At 44.9% G+C, this 12307-nt stretch overlaps 1 protein-coding gene across 1 annotated transcript in view; it reads left to right on the top strand.

Moving 5' to 3' along the window:
- Window positions 1–8445: 8445 nt before the first annotated feature.
- The window catches only part of TANC1 (tetratricopeptide repeat, ankyrin repeat and coiled-coil containing 1), a 239471-nt gene continuing 235609 nt past the window's right edge, over window positions 8446–12307 (top strand). Inside the window, exon 1 of the mRNA XM_070422938.1 lies at window positions 8446–8527. The gene's annotated coding sequence lies outside the window, so the exon portion shown is untranslated. The remainder of the gene's footprint in view (window positions 8528–12307) is intronic.

Here is a 12307-nt window from a genome sequence, read left to right as displayed (position 1 = left end):
TTTCCTCCTACCCCCTCCTCAGAAGCAAACACAAATTCCTCTCCTGTCTCACTCAGAGCCATCTGGCACTTGTCTGTCATGCCTTGACCCCTAACTCACACTCAGGACCAAGTTCTCACCTCTGACTCAATGGATAGTTTCCCAGTAAAGAACTTCTAAAGGGAAATTCTGATGCCAGTTATTAAGATAACAGTTTCACCTTGGGTTGCAAAGAGGTTAGATCACTTTGCTCAGGGCTCATAGCTAAGAACTGGGCTATGGATGCGGGTCTGCCTGCCTCTAAAGCCGAAGGTCTTTTTATTACAACATAGAAACTCTCAATAAGCGCATTAAAGGTTGCTGTGTGACTTCTGAGTCTAGGTTAGACAAGGCCGTGCAGCTCCTGCCGTTGCTCTTGGAAACTCACTTTGGGAACCCTCAGCTGCCGTGTGAGAGGAATTGGCTATGCTGGGGCTGCCATGTGGAGAAACCACCTGGAGACAGAGAGATAGATGCCTAAGGAGCCCCAGGTTTTCTGTGTCTCCCCAGTCCGGGTGCCAGACCCCACCAGAGCTGCATTCTGACTGCACCTGCACAAGGGTTCCTGAGTGAGAATTGCCCAGCTGAGCCCAGTCAAATCCTAGATCGTTTTTCTATAAAGAGATTGAGTGTGGGTGGTTTGGTGCACAGCAATAGATAACTGGGGAAAACTGCACAATTTGTATTCATCCAGTCATGCAGCATGTTCCTTGTCCTTATGGAGCTCCATTCTAGCAGAACAACCTGTCAGGCTCACGCCGACCAGCTTTTAAGCTGCTCTGCCATTTGGTATCAGCATTACTTATTGAACAGAGCACTCATCTCAAGGGCCTCTGGATGTTATGTTTTAATATCTGGAGACGGTTTTTTGCTTTTGATTCATTTGTTGTTCATTGGAAGGGATGATACACAGGGCCTTTTTTTTTTTTTTTAAATGGCAGTTTTATCTATTATTATTTTGGTTTTCAGGTTCCTGATTTTTAAATATTAAACCTTTTGTTTTGAGATCATTGTTAATAACACATGCGGTTGTAAAAAAAATAATAATACAGAGCTCTCTTATGCTCTTTACCTAGTGATCGGCAAATGGTAATATCTTGCAAAACCTGAGTACACCACAAGGTGTGTACATTGACACAGGAAAGAAACAAAACATTTCAATCGTGGTAAGGACCTCTTCCGTTGTCCTTTTATAGCCACACTACCCTCTCCCCAACACACACGCCATCCCTGACCCCTGGCAAACACTAACCTGTCCTCCATTTCTATAATTTTGTTATTTTAAGAATCTATATATATATAAAAGCCTAAGTGACCATTACGACCAGACAACCGGATGACCAGCCGGTAGCTATGATGTGTACTGACCACCAGAGGGCAGACTCTCAATGCAGGAGCTGCCCCCTGGTGGTCAGTGTGCTCCCACAGCCAACCTCCCACGGCCAGCCAACCTACTGCTGTCCCTCTCCCTGGCCGGCAGGCCTCAATCAGCCCCGATTGGGACTGGGTGAGATGACCCTGTTCGGCCCTGATCACCGGCCAGGCCAAAGGACCCCACTCGTGCATGAATTCGTGCACCGTGCCTCTAGTAGTATATTAATATGTTATTGAGTAAGTAACCTTTCAGAACTGGCTTTTTTCATTCCGCATAATTCCCTGGAGATTCTACCAAGTCCTCTGCAACAACAGTTCATTCCCTTTTTTTTTTTTTTGCTGACTAGTATTCCATGACATGGCTGAACTGTGGTTTGTTTGACCATCCATCTATTGAAGGACCATCTGGGTTGTTTCCTCTTTTTGGTCATTACCAATGAAGCTGCTATAAATATTTGTGTATAGGTTTCTGTGTGAACACAAGTCTTCATTCCTCTGGGATAAATGTCCAGGAGTGCAATTGTTGGGACCTCTGGGAGTTGCGCACTTTGTTGTTGTTTTTCAAACTGCCCAGCCATTTTCCAGAACGGCTGTATCATTTTATATTTCCACCAGAAATGTGTGAGTGATCCGGTTTCTCTGACTGTCAATTGATTCTGAATAAGATAATGTAGCTTCTCAGATAAATATTAGGACTCTCTCCCCGCCCCCCCCCCCCCAATTGCATATACCAATTCTTTGTCCTCAGATTTAGAACTCTAACATTCTAGTTGGCTCCTAGGGGTAGGATGAGGGCCTGGGGAATTAGAACCCAAGAGGATACCATCTAATTTAAACCTCAGTGATTGCTGTCTTATTTTGGGTTCCTGACATCTTGTTTTAACCTGTTTCTATTGTAATTGTATCTGTAATCTCTTTCCCTTCAGGTGGTCTTTTCAAAGGCACTGAAAACCTTGAAGAGTGAGAAGCAATAGATTAGCTGTAAAAGCAAAAGGAGGTTTAGGAAGAGCTTTGCATTCACTGAAAGGTAACAGGGCTTTCGCTACAGCTCACTAGGTAGTCAAATCAATCTTGACTAAGTAGCTGGTTTTTAGAGCAAATGCTCTAGATAAGGAGTGACTTCTCTAATGAAGCCAGTAGTTTAATTTCTCCTGATGATTACATAGTGCCCTATTTTCTCTTAGGCAGACATGACTCCTGTTAAAACCATTGAAACATTTAGAAATGACATACACGAAAGAGAGAACAAAAGTTTATATTTAAACATTTCTGCCCCAAATCTAAAATGTGCAGATCTTTAATAGACTTAGATAAGACATCTAATTATTGTATTAAAATCCCAAAACTAGTTTTAAAATGTAGTCTTCTAGATGCAGGAATCTTGCTTTATACACATTTTGGCTTGAAAGTTGCTTCTATCTATTCTCCATTGTTCTTTAGTGGGGAAACCTCTCACCCTTCTAGGAAATGATTATTATCATCAGCATCCATGATCTCAGTATTCCTCAGACTTTTCTGGATTGGGTAGATCATTAAAGGGGAACAGCAAACAGATTTTTAAATGAAACTAGTTTCCTTTTGGCTAGGCTCTCCATATTTATGCCCCCCCCCCCCCCCCCCCCCGGCTTAAACCAAAACACTTCGTAGGTGCTATTCTCTGACCTATAGTTCTTCAAATAAGTATGCAGCTGCAAAAGAGTTTTGACTAGTGCTTGATCTTACAGAAAATATTTGTATGAATTCAAGCTCGTTCATGTTTATCAGTAGTACTTCACAGAATTGAAAGGATGGTTAGTAATTAAACATGTGAATAAGTTGTAGTGGCAATTGCAAAGAATCTCAGCAAGAATTTTTAAAAGATTTCCTTTAAATCAGTATGCCATGTAATTGTTTTTGTATGTCTATTTGCATAAAATGAGACACACCTGCATTGTTTATATACGTACTACCAAGTTGCCTCTTTAACACTAACACAGGAGAAAAATATAACTCTGTAAATGACTCCTGACTGCTATTGTTTGAATAAGAGTTGCCAATTTACCCCAGATGAGCCTCTGAGAGCCTAAATGGAGTTATTATCTACTACTAAGTCATCTCAAAGGCTCTTTTCCTTTCACATTTGGCAAACGTGGCATTCTGGACCACTCCAACCAAGCTTTGAGGTTGTTATTGCAAAGGGCTCCTGGGTAACATGGAGGGAAAACATAGCTTATTATCTATTGAATAAAAGTTAGCTCCTGTAGAGTATTTTCTAATTTATTAAGTGCTTTCCACCTTACTGTATTTAATCTTCCCCACAAACTTGCAAGGCAGATATTCTATGCTGTCCTCCTTATTTCATAGACGAGGGACCAGAGGCTCAAGAAATCTAAATGAATTGCCAGGAATTGCAAGCAACTGCCAAAGTCAGAACTGGAGTCTAGATATTATGACTCCTATGTCAGTGCCTTGTTGTACAATTTGCTGAGAATAGGGAAAGAGCCACTCCCAGGAGGAGATATTAAAACGCATTTGTAATACTCAAAGTTAAACAGCATATTTCTTTAAAAAAAAAACCCACATATTTTTTATTGATTTCAGAGGTGAAGGGAGAGGGAGAGATAGAAACATCAATGATGAGAGAGAATCATTGACTGGCTCTCTCCTGCACGCCCCACACTGGGGATTGAGCCTGCATCCTGGGCACGTGCCCTGACAGGGGAATCAAACTGTGACCTCCTGGTTCATAGGTCGATGTTCAACCACTGAGCCACACCAGCCGGGCAAACGGCACATTTCTTTGTAAGCCATCTTAGCCAGACTCAACATTTATTGGAGGGATTAGCACCTGATTGGATTTTCTCACCCTTCCTGAACATTAGAAATTTCTATTTCCCCTTATAAACCATTTCACCATCAGAAGATTGGATTAAATCTATATTTAAATTGCTAGTCAGACGGTATGCCATCTTTGATTGGTTGCCTCCCACATGCGCTGAGGATCGAGGTATGTGCCCTTGACTGGGATCAAACCCGGGACCCTTTAGTCCACGAGCGGACACTCTATCCACTGAGCCAAACCAAGCTAGAGCTACTCTTCCATTCTTATAAGGAAACGTGAACTCCTGAATCTATCTCCCTGCTTGCTTCCCTCAGTGGAGTCCTTATCGGTTTAAATAATTCACTACCCAACCCCTATTGGATGAGTTCTACAATATTGGCAGGCCATATGCTAGGCCTGCAGAGGGGTTTAGATGTCTCTCATTAGATGACTCTTTTAATTTAACTTCCTGGCTAACAATGCACAACTGTGGCTTTCAATATTTCTGGAGGAATGTCTGCCATTAGTACACTTTTGACCATGGCATTGGTATACATGTGTGACCACGGGTCGTTACACTTGCAGGAACTGTGTAGCGGTATGTAATTTCATTGCTTTTCCCAACTGATTTCTGACTATAACCCCGTGTCTTTAAAACTTCTTTTCCTCTCCAAAATGTTAAAAGGGAAAGGGAGATTGAATAGACCAAAGCAGAATGAATTCTGTAAACATTAAAAGATGCTCTGAAGTAGGTGAGAAGTGTTTGTGGGCTGGATTATTTTGAGTCTGGATTTCCTACCTTGCCTTGATTTTTTTTTTTTTTAAGTCCTGTCTCAGGTTTTGTATTTAGTTACTACACTGTTTAAAACATTTCACTTCTCACTATGTATTCTATACTACATATTCCATAATAAACACTGGCTCTGATCCGAACTTAGGCTTGATTTAAAATAGAAGTGCTTTGGAATCTGAGCAAGGGAAAAAGCATTTTAACACTCACAAGCCACATTCTTTTCTCACGCCTTCCTCAGCCTATTGCCCTGGGCAGTAAATTGTAAGTAAAATACCAGTTTATTACTTGTAGTTTTCTTTCACTGTGCTGAGAAACAGTACATTGCTGGCAAACTGACAGAAAATTAAAAATAGAATCCAGTATATTGTATGTATGTTTGGTGAATGTGTTCAACATGTAATATTATGTGCTAATTTATTTATTTATTTATATTTATTTTTTCAGATGGAATCAACAGGAATGTAATGAGTGAACTTTTTAAACTGAATGGCATGAGCAGAAATACCCTAAGAGGTAACTCTTGCTTTGCTTTCCCCTCTCCCTAAACATACAAACAAAGCATTACCTAATAACTAACTAAAAGCATCTTATATTTTTAAAGGGAAAAGCAGATTTTTGAAAGCATTAAAATTCTTTTTAAAAAATATTTTGATTGATTTCTGAGAGGGAGAGGGAGAGAGAGATAGAAACATCAATGATGAGAGAGAATCATTGATCAGCTGCCTCCTGCACGCCTCCTACTGGGGATCAAGCCTGCAACCTGGGCATGTGCCCTTGACCAGAATCAAACCTGGGACCCTTCAGTCTGCAGGCCAATACTCTATCCACTGAGCCAAACCAGCTAGGGCTAAAATTCATTTTTTGAACCTGTGCTTAGCTAATACTTTCACACACAGGGTGGGGCAAAAGTAGGTTTACAGTTGTGAGGATTCAAAACAAAGTTTATTCTTGTATTATTATTTTGAAATCATTGTATTATTTCCCATATGAACAACTGTAAGCCTACTTTTGCCCCATCCTGTGTGTAGATGGTTAGAAAATATTCAAATATTTTCTTACAGACTTGATCTTAATGTATCCCCCTTTTTCCCTTACCCATGAATTTTTATTCCTCGTTTTTGGCCTTGTTTTCTATTAAAATGTACCATTTTCACTTAGAGCTTCAGACAGCTTTGATGTTCCGAGTATGACATACTGTATGTAATGTTAGCCGCTTAAAGCTGGGAATCAGATTGTGCATACCAACATATGTAGTTTGGATTATATAAGCACTACAGGAAGAAAGGGAGACAGGACCCTTCTGTGTACAAATTTCAGATTGCTAGCTGCATGCCTGTTTTGAATGTTAAACACTCCTAACTACGCAGTGATGAAGTTACTTCTTTAGTGACTGTGACTTCTGAAACTATAAAGACAACATTTTTTTCAACTAATCTAAAGACCATGCCAGTAATTAACATAATTACTTTATGTATTTTTCTACTTGCTACTTAGGGGACTCTGAGGATGGGGGTGGGGGGGGAGATGAATTTCATTGTCTTCAAAGCCCAATTTAACGAAGCAATTTCAAAAAACACTTGGAGAATATAGCTTAGAAGAGCCAAAGACAGAACATGATACAAATGATAAATTTCATCCACTATACATTTCACCCATTATAAAGAATGCTGAGATAGGGAATTGTAGCAGTTTATTTCTCTAGGGTTGTTTCTTTTATATCTTAATATTTCAGATTAAACAAAGTGGAGTTTTTTGTTGTTGAGTCATTCTTTTACCATGAAGGCTGCTCTCTAGGGTTTTCATCTGTTGTTGAAAGATTGGTAACTTTTATGCATTTTATTTCAAGAGAAATTAGATAAAACCTATTACCATGTTTTTCAGCAGCAAGACATTTCAGAGTGAAGGAATAAGTCAATAGCTGTTCTGGTTTAATAAGTTTATATTTTATTTTAAATATTCATATTCTGCTCTGCTCTAGGAAGAGTTTGAGGCTGCTGATAATGTCCTGCTCAAATATCAGCCCAGCCATCATCAGGCCTTTGAAACCCCGGGTGAAAAATCCAGCAAATTTCAATTATCTTTTATTTATGCAGAGCAATTGTGTGGCATTTTGCTTTCTTTCCTTTTTCCTAAGAATTTTAAATTTGGACACTCCCCTCCCCGGATATCTTTATACTGGAAAGCTCTGCGTGATGTTGAAGTTTTTATGGGTGAACTTGTTTAAAAACAGTTGTCTTTAAAGGCAGTTTTGCCACAGCAAGGTTAGAAGTTGCCAATAAATCCATTCACAGCAACTTCTGTATTCCTTGCTCCAGACACACCATTGGGGTGACGCGTGTACAATTCCCGCAGGCCCCACCGGGAGCAGGAGTCCCGGTTGATCTTCCTGGCCAAGGCCGGTCTAAAGGGTTTGGGGAATGGAGTGGGCTGAGCATACACCCCTTCCCGGCCTGAAATGGCTGCTGGAGATTTCTGGGTGAAGCCAGTGAACCCAGGACTCCCGAATCCGTAGGCTCCATCCCGGCTCTCGCTGTGCTGGGGAATAACAAAACATTTTGGGAATTTAATTTACTGCTACCAACAGAAACAATAATAGCATCTTTGTGTTGCTCCTGCTGCATACCTCCTCCTCCCGCCCATGGAAGCCCTCCGGGGATGGAGCCCAGACAGCACAGGGCCGGCCTGGAGCGGTCAGAGGAGGCTGCAGGCACCGGGCCCCCTGGACGCCCAGGCAATCTCCGCTCCCTGAACATCACTAATGTGCTTTCAGGAAAGAAAAAGACACAGCAGGAGAGATGCCCCCTTTCACCATTCACCTCCAGTAGCTCTATCTTGCCCCAGAAAGTGTGGGGAGGGAGGGAGAGGGAGAGGGAAAGAGAGAGGGAAAAGGAGAGAGAGAGAATGAATTCAGGACAGCCACACAAGTCACCTACAGCATTCAAGAAAACTTCAGCTTGGCTAATTGCTCCCATATGTCCTCCTCGGTTGTTTTCAAAAAGCAGCAAGGAGGGGAGGCCATGTCACTTCACTGATTTTAGAGAGATGGGGGAAAATAAACAAAACAAGGCTATCACTCATTTTCATCCAGTCCCAGAGGGGTCCAGGCTCAGGCCCGAGGGACCAGCCCCCAGCGCCCTGGGGGGAAAGCTAGGGACTCGGCCGGGAGAAGTGGGCGGGGAGCGCCGCGCCCGCGTCCGGCGGAAAGTTCTCGCGCCGCGTCCCGGCGGGTCCTGGGAGCCGCCGCAGCGCCGGGCGGGGAGGGGCGCGGGAGGCGCGGCCGGCCGGGCGGGCGGGCGCGCGAGAGGAAGGTGCCTTCGGGAACACGCGCGGGGGCGGGGACTCGGGCTGCCAATGAGGCCCCGGAGTGGGCCGTGGAGGCGGGGGGACGGGCCGGAGCGCAGCCTTCGCAGTGGCAGCTGCGGGAGCAGCGGTAGCCTCGGAAGCCGGAGGAGAGGCAGCCGCCGAGCGCCGAGCCGACCGCGCCTCGAGGCCCGGCCCTGGGGGTGGGGAATCGCGCCGAAGGCTGGAAACTTTCCCGGCAGGTAACTCCCGCCGCCCGGCCGCCGCCACGGGCCTCCGCGCGCCCCGGGCTGGGCCAGATGCCGCGGTGCCGAGGAGGGAGAGGGTCCCGGGGGGGAGAGAGGGCGATGGGGAGAGTGGAAAGGCATGTGGGAAAGTTTCTGGAGCCTGCCCGCCCCCCCTTCCCTGGGCACACCCGGGAGCTTTCCGGGGATAGGCACGGACATGTTGTGCACCCCCGGCCTCGGCGCTGGCGGCTCTGGAGAGTCTGCGCCTCCCCTTCGCCATCCCCTCCGCGCCGGACACAAGTGCCTCCGGCGGAGCTGGGGCTCGGGGGGCTCCGGAAACGCGAGGCGGCACGCTCGGCTTTCGGGACCACCCCTGCCCGGCCTCCTCGACCCCTTTCTCGCCTCCTCTGTAGCCCGCGGGCTTGGCAAAGGCCTGGGCTGCGCCTGGTACCTGGGGCGGAGGCGGCGGCGGAGAGGCGCGCCGGGCACCGCGGGGTCCAGGGTGCCCCCAGAGTGTAGGGGTGCGCGGGTCGCGAAGTTGCCGGGTGAACTTAAACCGGAGGGGACGGTCGTAACGCCCCAGATTGGGCTGAAAGTCTATTGCTCAGCTTCCAAGAACACTGCGAATAGCATATCCACGGTGTTGGGGGGGTGGGGATGGGGGGGGTGTAGCTAGGTAGGATTAAACATTGAGCTGAGAAGGACGAGAATTATGTCAAGATTGTGAATACCCATGTTCTTTGGAGAGTGGCAAGTGGTCACTTTGGGGGTACCTATGTCAGGGCGCACCTTCTTCCTGAAGGACTTTGGGGTGCAGGCGCACCATGCTGGGGGTGTTCGGGGCTGCCCGCTTTGGCGCGGCGGCTTTCCGGAACGGCGGGCTAGGAAGGAAACCCCGGCATTGTGTGTAGTGTTTGCGGGTTGAGCGTCTCTAACGTTTACTGGACTCATTGTACAAGGCTCCGGGGGGAAATGCGGCGGTGCCCAGGTAGGTATGCGGCGCCGCGGCCAGGGGGCCTGAAGTTGCGGGGTTCAGGCACAGTCTTCCCCTCCAGCGCACTCCTGGCAGCCCAGCTCCCCGTGCCGCAGCGATGGGAGTCTTCTCGGTAGAGCTGCTCCCTGTGAGAGGCAGGAAGGTTAGGAGGGCACCTTCATCTTGAACTTGACCCGAGTCGCAAGAGCTGTCTGGGCGGATTACAAGGCAAAGAGAAGCCGAATCTTCCCGTGGGATGGGCCTCGAACTCGGTCGCAGAACGGAAGTGCCTGGTTCAGAACCCTTGAGGTCGGGGCTCAGGACTGCTGGGGTCGCTGACTCTGGAAATACCAGCCCACCAGGCTGCAGAAGTTACTCATGTGTTTGCAGGAAGGATACAGAGAGTTGGTGTTTCTCTGTAGAGGAAACGAAGCGAGTCTGCATCTCTGCTTTCACCAGATCGACTGCTGTCTTTCTTTCCTTCCTGGGTCATCTTTATTCCTGCCAGGCTGGCACTCCCGTGATTGAGGTGGGGGCGGGGGGGGAGGGAGGGAGCAGAAGAAAGAAGTTGTGAAGCCTCTCTGGCCAGCTTGGAGGCATTTCAGATCTGCTACTAGGAAAATTCCTGGATTTTAACAGCTGCTTCTTGATTGCTGGGAATGAAAGAATTTATGAGCCACTGAGACATGCTCATTATAGTAGTCGTCTGAATGTTTTACTCATCTAAGCTACTTAAGGCTCTCACAGGGACCTCCCCTAGAGCCAGCCAGTTTCTGCAAAGTTTGTGTCAGTCAGAACTCATGGTAAATATATCCTGGCGGTATGAAGATGAAAAGTGTGCGGGAGAAAAGGAAATATGGTATCTGACATCCTTCAGGACTTCCTCCTAGGGTTGTTCCTGTTACCTGCCAAGTGAACTCCGTCCAGGCTTCCGGACTGTTGTGATTTGACAATAAGGGATGGGAAATAGTGTCATTGATGTTAGTGGAGTCAGGAAGGTCCAGAAATAAGTTTAAGGTCACTTTTCTACGGCCCTGCCTTTCAGTTGAGTTGCCACAAACTTAACTTTTGCAGGGACTTGGAAACGATGGTTTTCCTGCTGTTTTGGTTTAACCGCCAGAATGTCCAAATTATCATAATTTATGTCCACCGTGGAACTAAAACATAACTGATTCATAGTCAGCCTTTTTCTACTTCCCATAACAGCTTGTAGAAAAAAAAAGAACATTTTGCCTCTTAACCACACATAATTTCTTTGTTGCCATACTGGGTTTTTGATACTGGGTTATTGAGGGCACAATTTTAAAAACAATGGAATTGTCTCCATTAAATTTTCCACTTTTAGGCAACATCCCCTTCTAAGTTACTGATTAATTCTTGATCTCCCAGGGAACATTAAAACCAGTATCCCTGGGCTGATAGCACTGTAATCCATATTATAATGATGCCTGCCAATGTAGCTGGAGGTTAATGTTATGTTGATATTTCCATTTGATGTTTCTAACCCAATTGTAAAGGTTTTGTCTGGGTTGTATTGAAAATAGGCTGTGAATCTCATAGCCTGAGAACTGGCTCTATTTTTATCTTTCTGATGAAAAGTTTAACTTTTAAGTTACAGGAGTAAAGTTTACAAAAGCAAAATAAAGCAGAGGATTTATACAGATAAAATAGATGCTTCCCGACTTATGATAGGTTATATCCTGATAAATCCATCATAAGCTGAAAATATCAAAAGTCTAAAATGTATTTAATACTCCTAACCTACTGAACCATGAGTACCATAGCTTAGCCTGGCCTACTGTAAACACACTCAGAACACTTACATTGGCCCACAGTTGGGTAAAATCATCTAACATAAAGCCAATATATAATAAAGTGCTGAATAATTCATGTTATTTATTTTGTGTGTCACTTTCACACTGTCGTAAAGTAAAAAAAAAAATAAGGTGAACCATCATAAGGTGGGGAGTGTGTGTGTGTGTGTGTACATGTGTACATGTGTGTGTCTGTGTACACGTATACTATATTTGGGCGGGTACCTTTAGTCCTCAGATAGTTTTGTCTTGAGCTGTCTAAATTTGTATTTTAGTGGTGTAAAACTAGACCCTCCCCCCACACCCACCAGTTTACAAAAGTGTTTTCTGTACAAGACTTTTTTAAAAAAAATCCTCACCTGATGATATGTCTTTATTGATTTTAGAGAGAGAGGAAAGGGGGGAGAGAGAGAGAGAGAGAGAGAGAGAGAGAGAGAGGAGAGAGAGAAAGAAAGGAACATCAATATGAGAGAGAAACACTGATGGGTTGTCTCCCATATGACTCTGACTGGGCGATCGAACCTGAAACCTGGGTATGTGCCCTGACCAAGGCTGTATAAGACTTAAACTTTTCTGGGCTGAAAGTTCAATGACTTTTCAGCAGGGGTCCTCAAACTACGGCCCTCGGGCCACATACAAATACAAATATTGTATTTGTTCCCGTTTTGTTTTTTTACTTCAAAATAAGATATGTGCAGTATGCATAGGAATTTGTTCATAGTTTTTTTTTAAACTATAGTCCGACCCTCCAACGGTCTGAGGGACAGTGAACTGGCCCCCTGTTTAAAAAGTTTGAGGACCCCTGCCTTTCGGCATAAAGTTCTGTGACTCTCCAAGAGTTTGAGAAATGCAGGCCTTCTGTAATTAGTGCTGTAATATTAGAACATTGCTTTTGGGTTTATCAAGGGATTAATTTACATGTTTTATCCCTGAACCCTGTTAAGTAAACTGAGATGGGCAAGTTAGATCAGTTTGTTCAATCCTCCTATATAATAAAAGGCTAATATG

Source organism: Myotis yumanensis, unplaced genomic scaffold (assembly GCF_028538775.1).
Source record: "Myotis yumanensis isolate MYYU_CA2020_CCGP unplaced genomic scaffold, mMyoYum1.0.hap1 SCAF_8, whole genome shotgun sequence".
Taxonomy (NCBI): Eukaryota; Metazoa; Chordata; class Mammalia; order Chiroptera; family Vespertilionidae; genus Myotis; species Myotis yumanensis.
This window is presented reverse-complemented; position numbering and strand designations above follow the sequence as displayed.